Source organism: Melanerpes formicivorus, unplaced genomic scaffold, assembly GCF_026170545.1.
Source record: "Melanerpes formicivorus ecotype bairdi unplaced genomic scaffold, bMelFor1.0.p_v2 SCAF_7, whole genome shotgun sequence".
NCBI lineage: Eukaryota > Metazoa > Chordata > Aves > Piciformes > Picidae > Melanerpes > Melanerpes formicivorus.
In genome coordinates this window covers 26,145,267-26,170,425 of record NW_027142359.1, presented here as the reverse complement: position 1 = coordinate 26,170,425, position 25,159 = coordinate 26,145,267, and the positions used below count along the sequence as shown (strand labels likewise).

General features: G+C 44.9%; 1 protein-coding gene across 8 annotated transcripts in view; it reads right to left on the bottom strand.

Moving 5' to 3' along the window:
* The window catches only part of PTPRF (protein tyrosine phosphatase receptor type F), a 430,746-nt gene extending 406,123 nt beyond the window's left edge, over positions 1-24,623 (bottom strand). For 6 of the 8 annotated variants that reach the window (XM_068141545.1, XM_068141544.1, XM_068141546.1 and 3 more), the window contains exon 1: positions 24,252-24,351. The gene's annotated coding sequence lies outside the window, so the exon portion shown is untranslated. Of the gene's footprint in view, positions 1-24,251; positions 24,353-24,498 lie in introns of those variants that run through there. The other 2 variants (XM_068141543.1, XM_068141542.1) reach the window with 2 other exon arrangements.
* Between the last annotated feature and the right edge of the window lie 536 nt (positions 24,624-25,159).

Sequence of the window (25,159 nt, the reverse complement as noted above, 5' to 3'; positions counted from 1 at the left end):
AATGAAACCCTGGCTGTGCATGCAAAAAAAAAAAGAAGAAATGCCACATCAAGCAAGAGAGAAGCAACAGCTAAACATACCCTCTTTGAGTGGCAAGCAATACAGACAGAATAACCACAGAACACTGCACTGCTAAAATGGATGCAAATACCACTGGGATGAGACAGGTCTTATTCAGGCTAGTATGTGGTAGTATATGGGCATGTTTAAAGAGAAAGGGGAAAAATTGGTATAGGTGTCTGAAAGCTTCCTTGTAACAGCCTTACTGAAGATCCAGTATTGCAGCCAGACTCACCAGAGAGACTTAAATGGCTGTTTAAGATGAGTTTGCTCTCACAAAGGAGATTACTTGCAGAAAGATGAAGATGTGCTGCAGGGTCTCCCGCAGGAAATACTGTGGGCTTGTTCTGCAAACACCTCTGAATGGACCAGCAAGGCAGGAATATATAAATAGTGCAAAGCAACCCTACACCAGGGCCAAACAATAAGTCCAGACAGCTCTCAAGTTGTCTGAAGGTCATTAATTTCTTAGCAAATGATTAGGCAAATACTCATTTTCTTCCAAGCATCATTTTCATACCAGAAGTGTATCAAGGAAGAGGAAGATAAACCTCCTCTTGCTTACAGCACATATGAGCAGTAAATGAAGAACAGAAATACCATATGTGTAGTGTTAACATTTATGATTTACTTTTCCCCCCCCTATTTTTTAGTTAACTGTTATACCACAATGCAGAGTGTACTTCTAGCTGTCTTTAACAAAAGCAAAGCAAAGCAACACAAGCTTAGTGGTACTGCACCTCCCCCCCACGGGTGGCTGGCTTTGAAGTTCACTCATCACTGAGACAGAGGCTAAAAAACCAAGCAGGCACACCACCTTCTCCTCCTACAGTGTCGAGGACCTGTCCTGCAAAATCCACATTTTTACCCACACAGCTCAAACACTGATGCATAGCAACAAACACCAATGCCAAGGAACTGCTCAAAGCAACTAACGCTGCCCTGGTATTTAGTATCAGGCACGTCACAGGACTTTTACAGAGCAAGAGCTCTGGTTTTCTTTCATTGCTGTAGCATACCAAGTGCAGACAAGTGTTTTTAAAGGAAAAAAAGGTCCAGTGTGACTGAAAGCCAGACTGAGCTGCTGTGTCTGCTTTGTTTTCCCGTTCCCTTCCGCAGTGCTTGACTAGCCAGCCCGTGTACAGCCAGGCTGTCTCCCCACAGTACAGGTCATTTCATGAGCATGCATTATTCAGAGAGCACCACGGCAAGTGGATTCAGACACTGAGATTTTAGAACTCGCTAGCACCAGAACTTTTTAATAACTTTGCTAAGTGATGTTTACTGAACACTCCTACTGCAACCCCACAGCGCTTGCACTGTCAGTCTGACACCAACGGTGCCGCAATCCAGTGATCTCATGGCTGGTCATTTCCTCAAATACAAGATGGTTGTCAGGTTACTTCTGCACAAGAAAGGAGGAGAGGAATGAACCTAAGGGTGGCTGCTTTGTCAGGGGGAAAAAAAAAATCCAGTTTCCACTGAGAATTAGTTTAGACACGAGTTCTAAATATATTCCTTTGTACTGTGGGTTAGGCCAAAGATTTTGAAGAAATACTTATTTTCCCCTAGTGATGTACCCATTTCAGGGCTAATTTGCTTCCCTGTAACCTCACCAAAAAAAAAATAATCAGGGTTTTTGTGTTCTGTTTTGTCTTTTTTTGTTTAATCTGAACTTCTTAATAATAGCCGCAGGTAAAGTAAATCTGTACGACCCAGTTCTGTTACTTGTGGACAAAGGACACTAATTAGCATGGGTTTTCAAGCTGGACATAATGATGTATCAAACCAGTTTCAAGTCCTCTGTTTTCTCCTGTCCTTTCTCTTTAGTCACTTGCTTTGACAGATTTTGTCAGCGACTGCAACTTCAGCTCTGCCTGACACGCTGAGCTTTCACCAAGACATCTTCCAAGGTTAAACCTCAAGGTTTAAAAACATCTTTCCCCCCTCCCCCCCCTCAAGATGACCTTCGTCAGTTGCCCCAGTTCTGAGAAATGAATGAAGTGTTCTCAAAACAAAACAGACTTTAGTAGTAAGTTGTAGCTAAAAAGAACCTGTGTGACCTGCTTTAGAGACAGGGACAGCTAAAAATACTGCTGGCTGGGCAAGACTTTCAGGCAGGTTTTTGGGATGATGATAATTAGGTAATTCCTCCAGGATTAACAATAGACAAGATTTTTGCCTGGCATTTAAAATATTTTTGTTCAATGTATAAAATCATCAAGGAAGGGTAGACAGACCTTTTAGTACAGTGGTTAACCCCAGATACAGGATTATTTTAAGAGACTTGACCTAATGCCCGCAGAAGTCAATGGGAATCGCTCCTTCAACTCAGCAGAAATCACATCAGATACCAATTTTCATCTAAATATTAAAATCCATTAGTTATACTAGCAGATAAAAAGCCTATCAAAGAGTCAACACAATCTGCCAGTTTCCCCCAGGAAGGCTATGTCCTCTGACTGATTTTCACTTGCATAATAGTCTCTGAAGTGCACTTCAGAGGTCTTGTAGAGGAGCATAAGATGTCCAGTCTCAAAAGATGCTATGAGGAAGGCAGCATCAGCCTCAAATCCAACCCAGACACCACCAACCTCTTACTGAGACACTTCAGGTCTTGGAGGAAGATGCAATAACCTCCGACAGCAAAAGCGCTGCCTAGTTCAGTTTAAACTTCTTTTAACCATTAGGGATCACTCAAGATAAAGCCTATAAAGTCAGTGAAGTACAGCATTTTGGTGTTTATTTTTCTTTGTAAATCCCAATACCCATGTAAATATCTAACTACCTTCTGTACTTTGAAAACTGACCTCCCATACAGACATCTGCCATGGTCTTCTTGCATGCACCACATAAAGGATTTTCATTTCGCTCATCTTGAGCCGACTGCTTTTGAAGCGTTTCAGGTTTCCTTTCTCACAACACAAGAACAGCCTCCTGATCTGGACCTGTTAAGCACTTTATTAGCTTCTAGACTTCTTACACCTCTTCTGATTTGCCCTTTCTGAATGGGAAACAGTTAAGTTTCTGGTTTTGTGCAATCTTCCCAGCTACGGACCATCAGTGCCCACTTTTCCTGGCATCCCTTAAAAAAACAAACACACACACCCCCTATGTAAAGGCCTAAATAAAATTCAAACAGTGTTTTATTATTTACTTGAAATATTAATAGAATCTGAGATCTGAACAACTTGTTTCAACAGAGGTAGTCTGGCCAATTTTGAGGTGTATCAAATGATATCTTTATGACTTTAAAAATCAGTAACACTGAGTGAATCACCCTGAGTCAGCCTTCTGTATTCACATCAAAAATTTTCCCAGGGAGCAGTTTCAGACAGATTAAAACACTCCACATGGCTTAAGACTTTCCTTATACTCTTGTTTGCAGTACTTATTTGCAAGCATTTAAAGCATTATAAATCATAGAATCAATAAGGTTGGAAAAGACCTCAAAGATCATCAAGTCCAACCTGTCACCCAAAACCATGACTACTAAACCATGGCACCAAATGCCATGTCCACTCTCCTCTTGAACACCTCCAGGGATGGTGACTCCACCATCTCGCTGGTCAGCCCATTCCAACGGCTAACAACTCTCTCTGTGAAGAACTTTGTCCTCACCTCCAGCCTAAACCTCCCCTGGCACAGTTTGAGACTGCATCGTGCTGTAAATGAGTCCAATTCCAGTCTAACAGAGAAAAACACACAATCAGGCAATGTTTCACTTCCTGCAGAAGTCTTTGCAGCAAATCATTAGTGCCTACAAATACTCTTTGGAATAAGGCCTACACATGGAAAGGGGCAGTCATGAAACCCAGTGTGCAGCTACTGCGTTTGCAACTCCATGGACCAGAGAATGGTACACACTTGATGGAGAACTGCCAAGCAAGAATGTAACTATCAACCCCAAAGACACCACACGTAGCCCACAATTACACTCACAAGCTGGGCAACCACAAAGCACTCTGGAGGAGAAACAAGAGACCTCCTCAGATTTATCAACACTTAGTTTGCATGCACACAAAGGCATGATGTGAGGAGCTGTGACAGAGGATAAACGAATACATGTGCTCTGCACGTCTTCAAGGACTCCAGTCACAGGCAAGTAATCTCTGTTCCTATCCTTAAGCCGGGTCAAAACACTCATTTGAACTGCGGGTGTCTGCAAGCAGTGTGACACGTACACACAACTCCAAGGGCCCTAGAAGTCATGCATTTCAGGGAAATAAAGATTCAGCATAGCCCTGCCAAGCACAGCCTCATGCCAAGGCATTCTGCCAGCAGCTCCACACCCAGGACAAGGCAAGCAGAGCTCTCATGAGCAACACCCCTGCCGAAGCAAAGGTGGAGAACGTCCTCCCAACCACATTACTTGGGTTGCTGCTTTCCAACAGCACATTCTCTTGTCCGCTGCAAGTGCCAAGTATCACTGCACTGGAGTTCTACACCACCAAGACAATCAACCCAAAGATTCACCCACATGTTCTGGTTGCCCAGTCAGGCAAAGCACTTCTGACATCTTGGGTAAGGCCGACAAGCTTCTGCTCTGAAGAGCAAGATAAAAAAGGGAAACAGGTTCATCAGTCTGTTCCAATGAAACTCAGGCCTAGCCTTGAGGAGAGGCAGGCTTAGGACAACTTGTAATCTGGAAAAAAGCCTGACTCTCCTTCAGGTGCAGACCTCTCCCAGGTTCCCAAAATACAGAGCTCTGCAGATTTGACTCCGCAATCTCCATGGAGTAATGCTGAGTACAATCTTTCACAGAGACACAGCATGACCAAAGTCATGTCTTACCAGCTGAATGAGGGAATACATTTAACCATATCCAGCAGGAGTTGAGGACAACGGGGTGAGCACAGACCCACAAACAGAGTCCCAGCAAGATGATAACCACTGTTGGGCAAACCATCACCAAGCTCAAAGAAATGCCAGTTTCTTCCACGCACCCCAGGAGAAAATGGATTGAAGATCATTAAACACGTTTGGAAAAGGTCCAAAACACCACAATGATCCTTAAAGAACAAAGACCTCATCAGAAGTCTGTTCAAATCTGCCCTTAATAAAATGCAGGTAAAGCTTCAAATGCAATTGTTATTTCTGGCAGTGCACCAAGGAGTAAAATAAAGGCAACTATCAGGCAATGCAAAACAAATGACTGTATTGCAAATCACTCATTATGAACCAGTTCCCTAGATGAAGAATTGAGCCAGTGTGAAACCCAGGTAAAAGTCAAGTTGAAGATCCATGACTGATGTCTAAGTACACCATGACTCCAGGTCATATCCCCTGCAAAAAAAAGTAACTCTTGATAGGGTGGCTCTGGGAGAAGTTTAGGGAGCAATTTCTCCTCACTATAAAGAGTTGCCAAAGTCACAATATAACCCACTCCCTTCACTGAATATTTTAAAATATGGAAAGACTCTGTTGGGTTTTTTTTTATCTTTCATAGATTGGTTTGGGTTGGAAGGGACCTTAAAGATTATCTAGTTCCAACCCCACTGCCATGGGCAGGAACACCTTCCACCAGACCCAGGTCACTCAAGGCCTCATCCAACCTCATCTTCAGCACCTCTAGGGAGGGGGCATTCACGACCAACCTGGGCAACCTGTTCCAGCATCTCACCACCCTCACTGTAAAGAATTTCTTCCTAATATCCAGTCCAAATCTCCACTCCTCAAGCCTAAAGCCATTCCCCCTCTCATCACTACAAGTCCTTGAAAAAAGTCCCTTCCTGACTTTGTCAGCCCCTTTTAGATACTGAAAGGCTGCTATAAGGTCTCCCTGGAGCCTTCTTTTCTCCAGGCTGAACACCCTCAGTTCTCTCAGCCTGTCCCTACAAGGGAGGTTCTCCAGGCCTCTGATCACCACATCGAGTCGCTACAGAATAGAACAGAACAGGTTGGAAGAGACCTTCAAGATCATCGTGTCCAACCTACCATCCAATACCACCCAACCAACTAAACCATGCAACCAAGCACCCCATCAAGTCTCCTCCTGAACACCTCCAATGATGGTGACTCCACCACCTCCTCGGGCAGCCCATTCCAATGGGCAATCACTCTCTCTGTGTAGAACTTCCTCCTAACCTCCAACCTGAACCTCCCCTGGTGCAGCCTGAGACTGTGTCCTCTTGTTCTGGTGCTGGTTGCCTGGGAGAAGAGACCAACCTCTGCCTGTCTACAGCCCCCCTTCAGGTAGTTGTAGAGAGCAATAAGGTCACCCCTGCGTCTCCTCTTCTCCAGGCTAAGCAGCCCCAGCTCCCTCAGTCTCTCCTCATAAGGCTCGTGTTCCAAGCCCCTCACCAACTTTGTTTCCACCACTGTAAACACATTTCCATTTACTTAGCTGGGTTTACCTATTTTCATGCCCACAATCCCGAAATGTACCCTTTCAGAGCTGAACAAAAGGTGCTACTTTTCTACAGTCATCTTCTGTCACCACTCCTGCCGTCAAAACGCCCGTCATAAAAGTTACGTGCGCTTCTCCCGCAATAGGACATTTTCCTCCACAAACTATGCACTAATGGAATTAACCTTTAAAGAAGAAACAAGATTAGGATTTCAAACAACACTTTAGTAAAGCTTTTTAAAAGCTAGGCCACCAGAAAGAGAAAAAAAACGTTGAGGAAAATAAGTGAATTATTTAATAGCATCACTCCAGAAGGAGCTTTACTGCCTAACTGTCCTGAATAGAGAAAACTATTAATGATCTTCAGCTGGTTGGACACAGAGAATTAGCACTGGTTTAAAAAATGAATTGTAAAGCTTTCTGGAAGTGAAAAATAGAGGGGGGGAGGGAGGGGAAGGCAAAAACATTCTAAGTTGGGTAGAATCTGAAAAAAATTACAGAAGTGTTGAAAAGTAGGCCACAGATAATGCTTATTTACACAGCCTTGCAAAAGCAGGGACATTTTTCAGTCCTGCATAAAGTGCTGCTGACCTGTTCATACTAAAATGATAATGGGGGAAAAAAGTCTACATGACATTTGGGTGGCCTGTCCGTGAAAGAAAAATGATTTGGATGTGTCGCACTAGAGAGAAGCAGGAGAGCAAATCTCTTTTGAAACAGGCAAGGTAGAAAGACCTATCTAGAAAGATGGAGATATCTGCAGAATAGTTGAAAATCATTAATATTGTATTATATTTCTTTTCAAAGTAAACACATTTTTTCCCATCGATTTTGAGTGCTAGTTCCCTTAGAAGAACTCAAACACAAATCTTTATCCTCTGCCATTATTGCTCATAGGTGCCTGTGACATTCACGAGGTAAGTCCCTTCATCTAAAAGGGGATCTCTTTTTCATTTTGTACAGTGGCCTTTTTCCCTTCTGATCCAATAAAAATAAAAAGCCCTGAATATCACAGCTTCTCACAGCCTTTTGGGGGCTGCGGTGTCAGAAGGGAGGCATAAGGCACGATGTGTTTTTGAAACAAACCGGCACATTTGTACACACTGCTCTTTTACATACACTAATAACACAGGAAGACCTCAAGCAGCATTTTGTACAAAAAAACAGCACTCACTGGAACAGAAAACAATCCACTTTCACAGAAGCTGAAGAACTAGCTTTTTGCTCTTCCCTGGAGAAGCAACATCTCCACACTGTAACCCACAGAATTTAAGGAAGAAAAGCTGCTCCTCATCTGATTACTGTCACCTTCCCTTTTCTCACAGTGCTTTTGGAAAGCACTTCCTACTCCCTCCCTTACTGCAAAATTAAGTAAATAACTCCTTCCCACCTGCACACTGAGGTGCCCTCCTCACTCCCCCAGAGTGACAGCAGCAGGTCACTACACTGCTCACACATTTTGGACAGCAAGAAGAGTTGCAGTCCCTACCACATTGTGGGAGGCAGCTCCACACCTACTACATCAGCAACAGTCTGGTTTTGCAAGGGAGGTTACCACCACAAAAGGGACTGCTCATGCCTGTTTGGGCACTGCTGCAATTTACCCAATGCTGGCATGGGGCCCTATTTAAGAACCATGTACTTAAGCTTGCTAAAACCTGTAAAGATTACAGCAGAATTTGATAATTTGCTTTTGTATTTTTAAGCTGTAGCCTGCCACAAGCTGCTTTAACAATCAAAGTCAGCACACAGAAGGGAAGACCATGCAGCTGAGAGATTGGTAGGCTGTGTCCTGAGACATCTGAGTTATTATCTCATGGCTTGCTAGTGGTAAAAACCAAAATGCCTACCTGACTTTTCTCAGGCTCTGCAGTCCCATTCCCTTGGGCATTCACTGCCCCTATGAACTTGCTTAATCCACTAACCAGTGCAGAGCTATTCAGCTCTTCCCCTCCCTCAAAAAAATTACTTTCCTGCTGATTCAGTGAAATGGCCCAACATCAAAATAGTGTAAGGTAAGCTCCAGCAACTGGGAAGGGGAATGGGAAAGGGAAAGCAGCAACTCCCCAGCTTTGCCAGCTGCAGCTTAGCTATTCATTGCTCTCGCTCAAGAAAGTAAGTTCCAGGAGAAAGGCTTTCATATAAAGGGCTTGCCTTGTGTTAAGTAACTGGGTACACAAACTTTATATGGAGTTCATGGTAAAGCACAAGACACAAATGTAAAAATGGATGTGCTAGGTCACACCACAGGTCCTGTTAGCCTTAATACGCTGCCTTCAACACAGCCTGTACGCATACGGCTAAAGAAAAGCAAGCATAGGCTGAGCACATCTGCACTTCCCCCAAGCACCTTTGTAGCCATCATTACTGTCACTGGCAGGATTAGTATAATTTGTCCACTGAGTAGTCCCCAGAAAACCATTCAAACATTTCCACAGGCTTACCACCCACCCCTGCATGAAGAGCCCCTTCCTCTTGCCAGAGTCTGAAGCCTGGCTCCTACAGAGCTTAGTTACTTCCCTTTCTCTTAAACTAGGAAATGAAATAGCTAAGTTCCCCTCAAGCTGCTTGTGATTTCACAGACCTGTCACATCCTTCTTCAACCACCCCTTTTCCCAGTTATCCAGATCTCCCATCTTGCATAGTTAAGAGGTGCATTAAAGGAATGGGAGAAGAAACAGTACCTAACGTGTGGACAAACCATGGATTTAGACATGGCATAGTAACGTCCTGTATCTTATTCTTTACTCTTTTCATAGCATTTCATAAAATTCCATATGCTTCCTTTGATCACTACTAAGCACAGAGCTGATGGTTTGATAGAATTGCTGTTGGTCTCATGATCCCACACCAAGTGGTGACAGTCAATATAAAGTCCACCACATTGTACAAAATGCTGAGGCAGTTTTGGGCTACCAATCATCTCACATTCACCTACACCAAATGCAGGTACCACACACTTGATCCTTTTAAACAGTATCAGGAACCAAGAAAACATGTCACAAATTGGGTTAAAATCTGCAAGTTATGTGGATCACTGAAAATGAGCTAGCAATAAAGAAATCTTGTACTTGGGACAAAGATGCTAAAGCACTTAAGTGCAGAAAGCCTGTAGTATAGAACAGTCCCACAAAGGCAACTGCACATGTAACATGGAGCTCCTTTGGGCTTTGATCTTTAGCTATCTGAAACCTCACAAAAGTTCAATGAAAAAGGTACAAGATCCCAAAAGAATCAGATTCCCCACTTCTCCACAGCAAGCTTCTAAAGTTTCTTTTTTTATGACCACCTTCACAAAAATAAATAAATCACTTCTAAGATTAAAAAAAAAGAAGAAGAAAAGTAAACCAAGGCATTTCCACTCAATTCCTTTCATGTCCTTCCACTGCCTCATCTAGTGTCACATGTTCAGTCCTGACCTTTCCAGATTCTCCTCTCTGCCTCACCACACTTATTCAGACTATCAAATTCATTTAGTGAAACCATCCTATCCTTTCACACTTGACTCTTTTCACAGACAAGCAGTTCATTTTCATGCAGACCCACTTTTAACTTCAAAAGGTTGCTTTGTATCTCAGCTTCTGATGTTCCTTGTTTAAAACACTTTCAAATAAGGATCTGAAGAGCATTGTAGCTGGGAACCCTGTGCATCTTCTCCACCCCTCCTCAAAAAAGGAAACAAAACAAAAAAAAACCCACACCACCACAAAACTCCACACTACTATTAAACAAAGGGAGAGGCCATGCACCCATCCAGGACTTCTGTCACTCAGCAGTAGCTCCTGTAGCTTTCCTGTGCACATCGGAGGTCACAGCCAGCACTCAGAAAATTGAGCCCATGACCCTCAGGCTGGATTGGTCTCCTGGAGTTACCTTCACAGTAACATTTGCCTTTACCTTAAATCTCCTCTGAAGTTATTTGTTTCCACTTACCCACAGTGGTCGTAGCACAACTTCTCACAAGGTCTCACAGCGTCAGAAGGCAGCAAGACAACCTGACAAACACTTGGTATCATCCCCTCAGTCAGCTCTGCACCCCAGTCAAAGTGAGAATATAAACCTTTCCATCACACCACTGACAGAGAAAGCCACCCTGCAAATACATTTGCTCCTCACACAGACGCACACAAAAGACAGCACTGCAAAACTGAGCGGTAGAAGGTTTTTCATACCAAGCCAAACTGCTTTGTTTTCATTTCCAGTGGCTGAGACAATCACATTTCTCCAGGCAGGTGCAAAGCAACACCACGCTGCCCTCCTCTTAACAGCAGCACCTAACACTTCAGCACCCACCAGACATCTGATACCAATCCATGGACCTTTTGGTCCATAGAAACCACTCTGTACCCATCCAGAGATGCTCTGGCAATCACACAAAAACAATCTAACAAGATTATATGCAAACCCATAAAGCAATTAGGTGAAAAGATCCAGTAGGAAGTCTGCCAAACTTACACCTTTTAAGCACACTTAGAAACTGTATTTGTGTTACAACAAACTGCTATGAAAACTAATGTAATGGCTCTATTAATTGAAATATCTTTCACTAAGATCACAAATACAGGAGTAAACACGTTCAGAGTTCATTACAGAATCAAAGTTTAACTACTTTTTTTTTCCATTTAAAATGCTTAGAACTCAGTCATTTCAGGAAACAAATACTGAAGAGAGTAGCTCACTACAATGTATTGCTCATTAATTCTCCTGTGAAACATCTGAACCTCCAAAAACTGACTTACAAGTTAATTATGCACAATTTGGACACTCTAAAGTCAGGAATTCAGAGCTCAGTCTAGTCACTCACAAAACCTGCATGATGAAAAACACATTAGAATCATGCTCTTTTCTTGCCATAACAAACAAAAAGAAGTACTAGCAGAATTTTTGTAACCACATTTGAATCCCAAGAGGTGAGGCTGTTTGAACTAGCTTTCTCTCCCATAAAGCTCACTAGCACTTTCTACCAGAGCACCACCAAGTTAAAATTGCATTAAGTATTTCCTCCTCAAGACAGGCATTTTAACTAGTCAGCACATACACAGTTACATAGAATTACATAGAATAAACCAGGTTGGAAGAGACCTTCAAGATCATCGTGTCCAACCCATCAACCAATCCAACCCACCTAAACAACTAACCCATGGCACCAAGCACCCCATCAAGTCTCCTCCTGAAAACCTCCAATGATGGGGACTCCACCACCTCCCCAGGCAGCCCGTTCCAATGGACAATCACTCTCTCTCTATAGAACTTCTTCCTAACATCCAGCCTAAACCTCCCCTGGTGCAGCCTGAGACTGTGTCCTCTTGTTCTGGTACTGGCTGCCTGGGAGAAGAGACCAACATCCACCTGTCTACAACCTCCCTTCAGGTAGTTGTAGAGAGTAATAAGGTCACCCCTGAGTCTCCTCTTCCCCAGGCTAAGCAACCCCAGCTCCCTCAGTCTTTCCTCATAGGGCTTGTGTTCCAAATCTCTCACCAACTTCATTGCCCTCCTCTGGACTCGTTCCAGCAAGTCAACCTCCTTCCTAAACTGAGGTGCCCAGAACTGGACACAGTACTCGAGGTGCGGCCTAATAGAAAGGCAGTATCGAGTGCTTCAGCATAAACAACTGCTCCCTTCCCCTTGAACCTATTGAAAGCAACACAAGTTTTACATAAACCTCACTTACTTACAGTGGACACTGCTTCAAAACCACAGCAGTTAGAGTCAAACAATTTTCCAGCTGGCTCTTAACACCCATTGAGAAACAAGACCAGTTCAAGATAAAACCATGTTTCCACTATTACAACACTGGTCAAGCTGCAGACAAGGAGATAAATGAGTTTTTAAACCATTAGTGTATACTGGCATAGAAGTTCAAACTGATTCTATAGAGAGAAATTTGGATAACTGTGATATGCCTCTTCCAGTGCAATACTTCATTCTGATTTTTTAAGAAGTTATTAAAATTGAACCATCTCAGCTTGCTGGAATTTCATTTATTCATTATTGCAATGCAGAGTTAATGCAGGAGATTAGATTAGGTTTTGACAAGTCTTTTACAATTCTCAGGGCAGTCTTGCTATTTCTGCTTAGGTTTGTAACTTTATCTTCCAGCTAACCTTTACAGTGTTGACAGTATACAATTAACAATTTTCTCCCTTGCCTGCAATCCCCTACCGACAGCAGATGATGCCGTTGCAAGTGACATGCGTCCCCAGCTCCTCTTGGGAAGCCTGGTACAAAAGCAGCACCCCCAAAAGCACCCCACATGCCCCCCTCAGGTACAGCTCTCTTTTAAGATCACACAAGACTTGGCAATATGCTCGAAATGGAAGAGGCCATCATCTAATGAAACATGACTAACGGACTGCTGACTGTCCAAATATTTAAGCACTCTCGAATGCTGTAGGTCAGGTTGGTTAATCAAATAAACTTGCACATCCGGAGGAATTGCCTGTTATTTGTGTTTTCTTTTAGCCCTCACCTAACTTTAGGCTCTGAAAAGCTAACAACCTCTGAGCAGCTATGAATATTTGCATACAGAAACCAACAAAGCAGACGTCACAGTTCTCCATAACGAGCTGAAAACATGGGAAAGTTCTTCCAAATGAAATGCTTTTGCTGAATAACATGACAAGTCTGCCATGCACAAAGGCAGCACCTGCTGATGGGAACTGACAACACCTGCATCAGGTACCTGGAAGTACAGCCCAGAGCAAGCAACCTCATTCTAAGCGGAAATCTAACACAGAATCATCTCTCCCAGACTTAACCATTAAAAAATACCAGACCAAGCAAACACCAATATGGATAAGACAAAGTAGATGCAAAGTATTTTCAGTGTATGACAATGGATACATGAAAATAAATCTAGGATTAAAATACAGCTTAGTTTCACTGATTTCTAACAACGTTTGTCTCCATTCAATGAGAATTTATGCACCATTTCAACCTGATAAGAATTTAATTCTAGGTAATAAAGCCTTACAAATTGAATTTAAAGGGGGGGGGGAAAAAACCCCACAGCGTTTCCCAATTATTTCCAAAGCTCCACAACTAGACTTCAACTGAAGGAACAAGGAAAGCTGCCACTGCAACGGCACAGCGGACGTACGACCCAGGGATACAGTGGCACTAGCAAACAGCCATAATAAAAATCAGTATTAATTCTGTAAACTTCTGGTTGGAAAATAAAGCAACAAAATTCCCTCGTGCTCACCTGACAAAGGGACACAACTCAGACCAGCTTTGTCAAAAGGGGGTTTTAAAGTCTTTTTACTTGGATGTAATGGATTCCAAGACTGAACGTGTACTGAATGTTCAGTGAACCAAGTAATTTTTAATAGATTCCTCAGGGGAGTTTATTTTATATTTTTAAGTCACTCTGAGACCTTGGAATGACAACCTGATTCAGAGGAAAAGAAAGGCTAGATAGCGTTTGGGGTCTAGGGTATTGTGTTTCTTCCAGGGTTTTTCCGAGGGAGGAACAGTCAACTCTACTGTAATTCCTTGCTTTGTACTTTGAAGATGTATTCATTTCCACAAACCTTGAGCTTATAAATCCACTTTTGAAAACATACACTGAGCGATTTTAAAGGTCCTGTCTGCCAAAACACTGCATCAGCAATTACAGAAAGTCAACGTAACAAAAGTCTGTGAAGAATTAAAGTTAGAAGGAGGCAGCTCCCCTCCTCTAGGCACAGCTGCAAAGAGGTAGGTGATAGTATTAAAAAAAACACACCCAAGGCCAGATTTGAAACCCAAATATAGCATAAATGAGATCACTTTGTAGATTTCAGATTAACCACCCTCTCTCCCCAGACCCTCCAACCTTATCAGCAAGATCCCTGCGACGGGGCAGCAGATTCGGCATGAGAAGCAACTGTCCCTTGGAAGAGGAAATTCTTCCAGCTGTATGATTAAGCAAGCAGGAAAACAAGATGAGGAGCCTCAAGCGCTGCCGCCGTTAGCGTGATTTCAGCAGGATTAGGCAGAGCATGATGGAGGAAAAGCTTCAGACAATGAGTCCTTTCATACACCAGAAACAAAACCTACAGTTAATCACACCAGCGATTCAGTTTCTTCCACTAATTCCTAATCAGACATCAACAAATAAAGCGAAACACTTATTCTTGGTTTAATTCTATGAAATAAACACAAGTGAATGGAAGTGCTCAGCCCCTACTACTGTAAAAACGCCCTTGCCCCTCCACCGCCTCATGAATGGGGAGCTGTGAGACACACCAAGGGTTGGGAAAGGAGCTCTTCCATAAACCCATCCACAGAAAAGGTTTAGAGGAGCGCTGCATTAACGAGCAAGAGAAACTTCAAAGCCAAGAGAAGAACTCAGTGGAAGCCCTCCTCCATACAAAAAAAGACCTTGAACCACAGTCATTAGAAAAAAAACATCTGGTGAGCTGCTTTGATTTTTCAACATTAGTCACTGGACAGAAACAAAACATCACTGGTTGGTTGTTTTTTTTTCCCCCTTTATCCCAAAGCAGCAAATAATTGCAAATCCACTTCTACATATAACCTATCATTTATCACCTCATCAGTGACTGCTTGAGTCTGATGGAATTAAACACTCAAGTCAGGCAGTTTTTGTTAAAAGCAATAATTACATTGTTACTAGAATATACAATTAGATAATGAAAAACAAAAACAAATCTGTCTAGCAGTATTTTTTTTAATGCAGTCTCACAGAAATATTACCAGACTGGAAACAGGCAACATAGAAATAATAATAATAATAATTAAAAGAGAGGAGAAAAAAATAAATTCCATTTCCACTGAAGTATAGCTACTTCTAATTTAAAACTTCACCCACAGGCAAAAATACATAAATGATTAGCATTATAGTGTTTATTTTAATTACACTGTGCAACAAGAATCCAAGATGCTGTTAACTCACTTCAGATACAAAGGAAGCCAGTATCTGAGAGCTTATCCTCCATTTACAACCTACACAGTTGTGTCAGCCCCTCCTGTAACCTAAACACCAAAAGCAGAATGTCTGCATTTCTCCTAACATCCAAACCCAACAGACAATAGAGGGATCAGTTCAAAAAGAAACAAAAAAACAAAACAAAAACAGGAGGTCAGGAGATCCCTCACCTGCTCCTTGTAGACAATGTTAAGAGCCGTCAAGAATTCACTGGTCTTCAAAGCACAACTCTTCAAAGTTTAACAAGAAAAAAATCCCAACAGCTCTTTAATTCAAAGACACATGTACAAATGCTTTGCAGCAACATAAGTGCTGCACAATGCATTCTTTAACAGCACACAATCCACAGTGCCTGCCCTGAACACCTAATGAAATAAGCCAACACAACACAATTCATGATTTCTGGAGTATTAAAGATGTTTTCCATTGCAGCAGTGAAGCTGCTGGTCCCTGCAGTTGATTACAAGTCATTTTAAGACAAAGATTTGCCCATCCATCTAGGTGGTTTTGGCCAATGAAGAAGCCTTTGATGATTCTTCAGGGAAATACTATCCTTAAAGGATGCCCAGCTTTCTGATACTAAGGTGGGGGGGTCACTAGAAGACCATGGCAACCTGCTGCCCTGTAACCCTTCGGAACTCTCCCTTCTTGCAATTAATTATGCTCCTTATTCCTTCCACAGGCAAAAGCAAGAGATTGGCAGAGACACAGTATAACATCATACTTCTTTATTGTGTTGTTTACAAAGAAAAAGCTTCGGGTAAGAAACATAGTAGGAACCAAGCACAATGAGCAGAAGTAACAGTTTGCTCCTACAGAGCTGCTGGAGTTTTACCACCAAGGCACATGTGTTTCTCCTGTGCAGAGATGAGAGGCGCCTCTTGATATCGCGGCCTTGGCTGCAGACCCAAACAGCCAGGGAAGTCAGCAGCAAAGACAGAAAAACAAAGTGTTATGCTTTCTGTTGGGAAGTAGCTATCTCTGTGCAAAGGACAAGACAGGGGTAGTGAAAACCCACATTCCCTTTGGTCTCATCAAAATTCAACTACAAATAACAGAAAGCTACATTTTGCTTCAATTTCCCCCCCTCCCCCCAAAAGAAAAAAAGGCAGTTAAAAATCATGGCTGTGCTACAGGCTTCCACAAGCTTCCCTTGACTTGGTCTGTTTGGGTGAAGAATTAGGATCCAGAGATTACTGACTTGTACTAAAAAGCATCCCCTGCAATGGGACAAACCTCAGGAAATTAAGTTAACAGAAGGACTGTTCTTAATTTTTTAGCCAAAAGGTCTCAAACAGGTACTCTACCTTAACACTGCAGCCAAAGTGTAAAGTGTAGTTTCAGAAGCTACAAATATGTAGCAGAAACTAGAGAAAACCCCAACGAATGAGAGCAGCAACTGTTACCAAGAGACTTCCATCTCCAGAAAGTTTATCATTTTGCCTTCATGTCAGAAGGCAGAATAAAAGCAGCAACTCCACAATCTGCTGAAATCTCCCTAAGTGTAATTCCTCAAGTCTGCTTGGGGAAGCTTGAGCTTGGGTAGCCATGAGCAAGGCTACAGTGAGGAGGCAGGATTTAATGTTCATTCAAAAATGCTCCAGTTAAACACACGTTTACAGATATGTGGGCTGCTTAGAACAGAATAAACCAGGTTGGAAGAGACCTTCAAGATCATCGCGTCCAACCCTTCAACCAATCCAACCCACCTAAACAACTAACCCATGGCACCAAGCACCCCATCAAGTCTCCTCCTGAACACCTCCAATGATGGCGACTCCACCACCTCCCAGGGCAGCCCATTCCAACAGACAATCACTCTCCCTGTATAGAACTTCTTCCTAACATCCAGCCTAAACCTCCTCTGGCGCAGCCTGAGACTGTGTCCTCTTGTTTTGGTACTGGCTGCCTGGGAGAAGAGACCAACATCCGCCTGTCTACAACCTCCCTTCAGATAGTTGTAGAGAGCAATAAGGTCACCCCTAAGTCTCCTCTTCTCCAGGCTAAGCAGCCCCAGCTCCCTCAGCCTCTCCTTATAGGGCTTGTGTTCCAAACCCCTCACCAACTTCATTGCCCTTCTCTGGCCACACTCCAGCAAGTCAACATTCTTCCTAAACTGAGGGGCCCAGAACTGGACACAGGACTCAAGGTGCGGCCTAACCAGTGCGGTGTACAGGGGGAGAATGACCTCCCTGCTCCTGCTGGCCACACTGTTCCTGATCCAGGCCAGAATGCCATTGGCCTTCTTGGCTGCCTAGGCACACTGTAGGCTCATGTTCAGCCTACCATCGACCAGTACCCCCAGGTCCCTCTCTGCCTGGCTGCTCTCCAGCCACTCTGACCCCAGCCTGTAGCACTGCATGGGGTTGCTGTGGCCAATGTGCAGAACCCAGCACTTGGATGTGTTAAATCTCATGCTGCTGGATTCTTACCACACAACACAGAGATGAGAATGCATAAGACTGCAATGGAAGTTGGTATTGCCCAAGAACAGTCAACAAAACCAATGAGAACATATATCTTACAAAACTATTTTCATGCCTCATAGTTCACAGGTTTAGGAGGCTAATTTTCATTGTTTATGGTAATTGCATTTTGTGCTTCACTCAACTTTGACATGGAAAATGATATTGTGTGCATCCTCTAGTCAGCTGCAAATTCTGTATTACAAGTAGTTAAAATACAACAGACAGCACATAACAGGTTTTTCCTTAAGAGAATTATTATTGATTCTGTAACAACTAAACCTTTGATCCAATTTGGTGAAATAAATGTTAATAAGATACAGCAACATTATTCCTTTGTATCTGAAGGAAAAAAGTACTTTATAAAAAGGCAACAACTCTGTCCAAAAACAAGAGGTCACTTGCCCCCATTTCCTATCTGCCAAGTACATTAACACCTCACATTCTTAACACAGTGCATGGAAAAGATCCTCTTTTAACAATTCTATGGTTCTCCTTCAAGATTAAAAGGTCAGAAGCACAGTATCTGCCAGGGGAAAAAAAAGATAAATATACATCCTAAAATCCAAACCCTAGGCTAGCCTTTTTCATACTTTTCAGATCTAATTTACCTTACCTATCAAAATGCACGTAGGTTTATGCAGAAAATCTAACCTGTCAAGATAATTACCAAAACTCCTCCAGAAAAAGAGCAAGAGCCACACAGTCATCGCTCTTCCATCCCTACTCACAAAACCCTCTGAAAAAAACACCCCAATGGCTTTTCCAAAACCCTCTAGGATCTAATTTTGTGAGAAAATTTAGCTAAAGAATCGAGTACCATCCCAAGAATAACTTCCTGCTCCTGAAGACAGAAGAGAGATTACAAAGTTCAAAGGCCTGGCTGCCTTCAGCAGTGAGAATGACACACTGGAGAAGAATCCATATACTGGAGGGATAAAAAAGCAACCACGCTACATGGACATGGACATCATAAAAGAGACCAGATGTTAACCTTGGTATGCACACATGCAATTTGATGTCAAACACTACACTTGCGGGGGGGAAAGTACCACAAAGAGAAAAAGGGAGAGGCCTATAGAGCCAATAGGCCAATAGATAATTCCTCACCACAGTCAATCACAGAAAAAGTGATGGATGCTCCATGCCAACACTTCACATTTTTCTTGGTTCGATTGCATCTGACAACTCTGAACTATAAGCTTCCTGTGCCAACCTAAGTAATTCCTCTCCTTCTCAGTAAGGCTCAAAGAAAGTGCCTACCCACTTGCCAGTTGCAACTGAAATTTATGCTAAGAAATAAATGTCTTTTAGGCAGGTTGTAAACTGGAAGCTTCTACACCTGCTGAAAGAATAAGAGTGGGACCACCCTATCCCTTTCTAGATCAGTGGCACTGCTGTATTTCAGCTATAGTGTGGATTGCACTTAATGAAAACATCCAAACAGAGCTACTTTCTCAGAATACCAATCCCAGGTATTAGGGGATGCTTTTGTCAATTTTGTTCTCAAGCAGGCTTTTTATACACATTGGTTCTATCCTCTGCTCCAAAACCCCTAACTTATCTCTAATCTAAAGATTTCTGATCTCTTGAAAATTTCCCAGATAATAGAGTCCTTAAAGGCATAAGACTGGTTTCATCCTTTTTCCAGTAAGGCAGAGGTGTATATACTACTTAATGTTTGTGTGCATGCAATGTAACTGCTCCAGCTTCCCTTTCTTAGCCTCCTTTCACAGCCGGAGGAGACTTTGACCTTCCCACAGACAGTAAAAACACTTGCAAGCACTGGTCACTAGAGCTCTCACAAGGCAAAGGCTAAGGACATGCACTCCATCTTCCCCATAGCCCAGAAAGCCGATGATTAACAGAGAGCAGAAGAGACTGGCTTTGTGGCACAATGGATTAGAACTAAATTAGAAATTAAAAGAAGAGGTCATGAAGGGTTTAAAGTCTTCTGCTTAGGGCGAAGTGGATACTGGGCTCCTTAGCTTTGCAGGCTAGGCTTCCCCATGGGTGTCCTGTCAGGCACCCCAGCATCCATAACTAAACAGGTGAGACACACAACATAAGAACACAAGACCCTGATACTTCCACTCCACTGTTTTTTCCTCTACCCTCCTTGCCACAAGCATAGCTACAGAATGTTTACATGTCCTGGGTTTTTGAGGAGTCTCTCCAAAGGTTCACATAATAAATGACAAAGTCAAAGTCAGAAATAAAACTTGTATGGTTGCCATGGAAAGTGGTCTCTTCCTCTTTAATCTTCAATCATGGCCCCTTTTCCCATGCTGAGCATCATCCCATTTTCATTTTAGCAGTGACCCGAACTATAGGTCCACAATAACATTGCCAAAATTCAAAGCCAGTCAGAAACTCAACTAATACAAACATGAACACACACACTGCCAAAACCAAGTACTCCCTCCTATAGAAAATAAAAATAGAACAAACGTTAGCACATGCACATAAACAAAGCAGGATGAGAGAAATAAAGGAAGGAAATGTCTCAAGACAGCACCATGAACTTGATTTTTAATACACAGAGTAGTAGGCCTCTATCATAATCTTCACAAACAGAGCCAAGCAGAGCTCTTTCCCTTTGCTCATTAAAGCTCTACAACTGGTGCCTCCTGTATGCCCACATGTACCATTTCATTAAGCTCACTTGACATTAGATGAAGGAGTACAAGAAAATTGCATATTCCCTGCCTAAAAGTAAACTTGTCATTTAAACCTTGTGTATAGATAGAATTTGATACAGCACTGGCACGGTGAGTCATTCGTCAGTTTCAGAGTTTGTAACGACAGTATTCTTACATATGTTTTGCAATACTTTCCAGTAAGCTACAACCCCATGGAACTGTAAGGGTTTTTTTTTACTGGAAAGGAAGCCTAGAGTTTGGATTTGAACACTGCACCGAGATCTGCAGAAACAAAGCTCACTTTTATGGTCAGATTTCGAGCAAAGATAAGAAGCCTTCACAAACTGCATGAAAGATGGAAGTCAAGGTATGGCTTTTAAAGGAGAGCAAGCGGTGATGGTGAGCATCGCAAGTATTTCTCAATGAATTCTTCCAAACATAAACAGAAGCATCTCACATGTCAGATGTCTTCAACAGCTGTTTCTTAGCTACATAAGTTAAAATTCAATTCATTCAAACATCCAGTAGCTGTTACTAATGCTTTACTTGAAAAGAATAGGTGGTTTTACATCCTTCCATGATGGGGTGAGATAACACATTAGAAGTTTTCCCCTACTGTCTTACTGTCACCTTTTAAGTTGCAAAAGAGACAAGTAATTTAACTCTCAAGCCTGGCTGAAGAAGCACTGAAAAAAAAAAAGCCCACACTGAAAGAGAAACGTTTGTCCTGGCTAATAGTACTAATGAGATCAGCTGAGACTCTCCTCTGGTGGCATTCAGCTCACTCCAGTGCTTTATAGGGAAGCCTGCAATTCTTCAAAAGGAGCAGCTCCCAACTTCAACTTGCAGTGGAAGTAGACCTCTTCAGAAAGTTGGGTTTTTTTTAAAGCTGGTTATTATTATCATTATTCCTCTCTACTATCTAAATTCACATCAAATTAATCTACCAAATTGTAGATCTCCTGTTATCTGATAAAAGGCTGGAGGAAAAAAAGTATGCTTTGCACAATTAAAGCTAGCTGGTTAAAATTCAAGAATGGGCAGCAACAACCATGCTTTTTTCCACCCCCCCCCCCTAATTGCATATACTATGACCTACAAGGAATATTTTTCTGCTTAAAAGTAATACTTAAATGGAGATCTATGGCTGAACATTATCACAAGGATTGCACTTACTTGACAGTCTGCTATTAGCCAACTCCATTATCGCTATTTGCAGTTTTTAAATGTACAGATTCAGAAGTAACTGTACAAAGCCTCCATTACAAGTGGATTTATGGAAAGCCACAGCAATAATCATCCTCATTAAGCATATCTTCCCACAGCCCTGCATTATGTGGACACAAAGAGGAAAACATTTTTTCTCCGTTACCCACAAGCTTAGATCTTTCTCCTTATAATCACAAGCTTTGACTGCCTTCTCTGCTTTTGCCAATGACAGTTATCTCCCATTCTCAAAAGCAGAACTTCAGTTTGGTTTTTTGGGGGGCTTGTTTTGGGGTTGATTTTTTTTTTAATAATTAAAAATAAAACCAAACCCTCATACCTCTCAACTCCCAACCAAATGGCATGAGGTAGGATGGCTTCTACTTTGGTTTTCCATAAATTTACACTTTCTCTAGCAACACAGGTGAGAACAAAATCTTGTCTGTGGCTTCTACTAGTTTGCTAACAGCCACAACCTGTATCCAAGACATATTTATGGACACACACGCGCAAAGAAAAGGGCAGATGGCAATATTTGTACCTAAGCTAAATTATAAAGCTCTCCCGAGCTCAAGTGATGTGTTAACTCTTTGGCCATGAACTGGTTTAACCCCTCCATGTGTATGGCCATGCTGCATCCTATTTCAACAACCAGAACACATGACACAGGCTAACAAACTCCCACACTGAGGTGGTCAGTTAGAGACAGAAACTGAGAGCTTCAATAATCCAAGGCTGTCACCCCCCACACGTTCAGAGCACACACTGGCCAGGTTTGCCATGCAGATTTTACTTCTTGCTTTCAAAGTTCAGGCTGCTGATCATGCGCTTCAATGTACAGATATTTATTACTCCTACGTCCTCAGCCCCACAGCGAACCACGACGGCAGAAATAATAAAATCAGGATTAAAGTACACTCGCTCCCTCCATAAAACCGTTCTCAGGAGCCACGCATTTCCTGCATTCACAAGGAGTGCGGTGGACTTCATTTAAAAAAAAGCTGTTTTCAAAGCTACACTGGCAGGCGTGGAACAATCACCCAGGAATCAGTCACGGAGAGAAGTCATTTGCTGCACAAGACCTTAGTAATCTCAAATTAAATTTGTCATTTCTCTAACATTTACCTTGAAAAATGAACAAAGGTGGTTACACAAGCAGCGTAAGGAAACTCTATTTGCTCATCATCCCTGCTCAAGTTAGCCACCTTCAGAGATACTAAACCAGCAGATATTCAATGTAACTTATGCTTGAAGTTTTGATTATCTAGTTATCTTCAAACTCCAGCACTTTTTATAGCTCAATTCTACGATGACATGGGAATTTTTAATCTGATACTAACAATATAGCTCCATTTGGTTACATCTGAAATAAATACATAACACCAAACCGCTTTAGAACAGCTGCCCCAGTCAGTCTCCTGGAAACAGAGCACATCTTTTCCACACAAAGATCTGCGGGAACAGATCGTTGTTTAACAGCGCAGAAATACTTTCTTGCATTAAATTTAATTTACGCCAGGTATTTCAACTGCTTGAAGTTAGGTCTGAGGACAGTTTCGGGCTGCCGAAAGCCCCGAGAAGGAAACACAACCGCCTGAAGCGCTCGCCTTGAGCTTCACCTCCCGCTTCCCTCGGGCTGCCAGAGCCCACCCAGCGCCCCTCCGGCACGCCTGGGGGAGGGGTGCCCGCCCCCTCGGGCATCCCCCGGGGTTTCCTATCAGACGGGCAGCCCAACAGGTTGCGGAGGCGGCTGCAGCCGTACTCCCCCGGGAGGACGGGCGGGGGAAAAAGGGTTGACCCGACCCACCCCGGTTTTGGGAAGCTGGCACCCCGAGCACGGCGGCGGAGCTCCCTGCCCACTCCCGCCGTGGGCCCTTTGTTCTCGCCACCCAAGACGCCGCCGCCCGGCAGCCCCGCGCTCTCCCAGGCGGCGGCTCGCCCCACCGGAGGGGGTGGTGAAGGCGCGATCTGCCGCCCCCCGCCGCCCGACTCGCACCCCGCTGCAGCGCCCTCCTTCCTCCTGCCGCGGAACGGCCGGCGTCAACCGCGGGGAAACGCTTCGGGCCGTCGCTGACCACCCCGCACCTCCCCACACAGCGGAGGCACCGCGCCCGGGACGCCCCGCAGCGCTCGGCGCTGCACCCCGCTGGATACAGCCCTTTACTCTCCGCCAACCTTCCCTGGGAGAACCGCCAGCCGGGGATGCCCCGAGCGCCGCAGCCCATCAGGAAGGTCACGCCGCCGCGGCGGCGAGCCCCGGCGCCCCCCGCCGCACACCCGGCACCGCTGCGTGCGTCGGCAGGTGCCTAGCTGCTCTCGGCCAACCCGGTGAGGCCCCACGGGACGCAGCTGGCGGCCACCGAGCACCGCGTGGCGGCCCCGGCGGGCGCGGAGCGGGGGGAAGGGTGCTCTAGTACCGTTCCGTGGCCCCCGCGGGGCACACGGGGCGGCGGCGGGGCCGAGGGTGGCGGAGCCGGCGATGGATCCGCGGAGCTCAACAGGCGGCGGAGTTTGGCGGATTCCCGGGAGACGAACCCGCCGCGCCGGGAGCTGGGCGCGGAGCTTAAAGGGAAACGCGACGCTGCCGAGCCACTTACCAGAGCTCCGGGGCTCGGCCGCCCGCATACTGCCTCTGGGCTCTGCACTAGAACCCGCTCCGCTCCCCGCCGACCGCCCGGCGGCTCCGCTCCCTCAGCTTCAGCTGCCGCTGCCGCGCGGGACCGCGCTTCGCGCGCGCCGCCGCCAGCCCGCCCCCGCCGGGGCCGCGCGCCGCGCCCGCCCCGCCGCCAGCCCAGCTCGCCCCGCCGCCGCCGCCGCGCCGCCACCTGCCGCCCGCAGGCTCACCTGAGCTGGGCTGGGCCCCGGCTGCTGCACTCGGCCCCGCGGCGAGGCGCGGCACTGCTCCCGGCCGAGCCCGGCTCCGTTCCACTCTGCTCCGCTACGGCCTGTGCTGCGCTGCCGCCTACCCCTGCCCGCCGAGTCGGCCCGCAGCCGGCGGGCAGGGCCCGCCCCGGCCAGGTGTGGGCGGGGGCGGGCGGGGGGCGGTGCGGCGGGGCAGGGCGCGGCAGAGACCCGGGGCGGGCACTCGCGCGGCGCCGCCGGAAGGAGCTGGCTTCGCAAGTGGGTGGGCGCCGCGCCGCCCCTCTTCGTTCTCCGCTGGCCCGGGCCCTGCCCTGCCTTGGAGCAGTGTCCCTTACTCACGCCAGGTCCCTCCGTTCTTAATCCCGGCACGCCGTGGCGGTTGGGTGTAGGTCCGACCCGAGCTGGCCCGGAGCTGCCGGCGGGAGTTGGAACTAATAGGTGCAAGGAGCGCCTGTCGGGAGCGAGACTGGAGCGCTCCCCACTCGCCCGCGGAGTGTCGCCGTCCGTGGCAGCGGTGGCTGAGCGCCACGTTGAGACCTGTTGCGAGTGATGGCCGGTTTGAGCGTGTGCTGGCTGATAGGAGTTGTGCCGGCTGTTCCAGTTGTCCTAGCAGCGCGCTTCTGCCGCATTAATTACTCCAGTC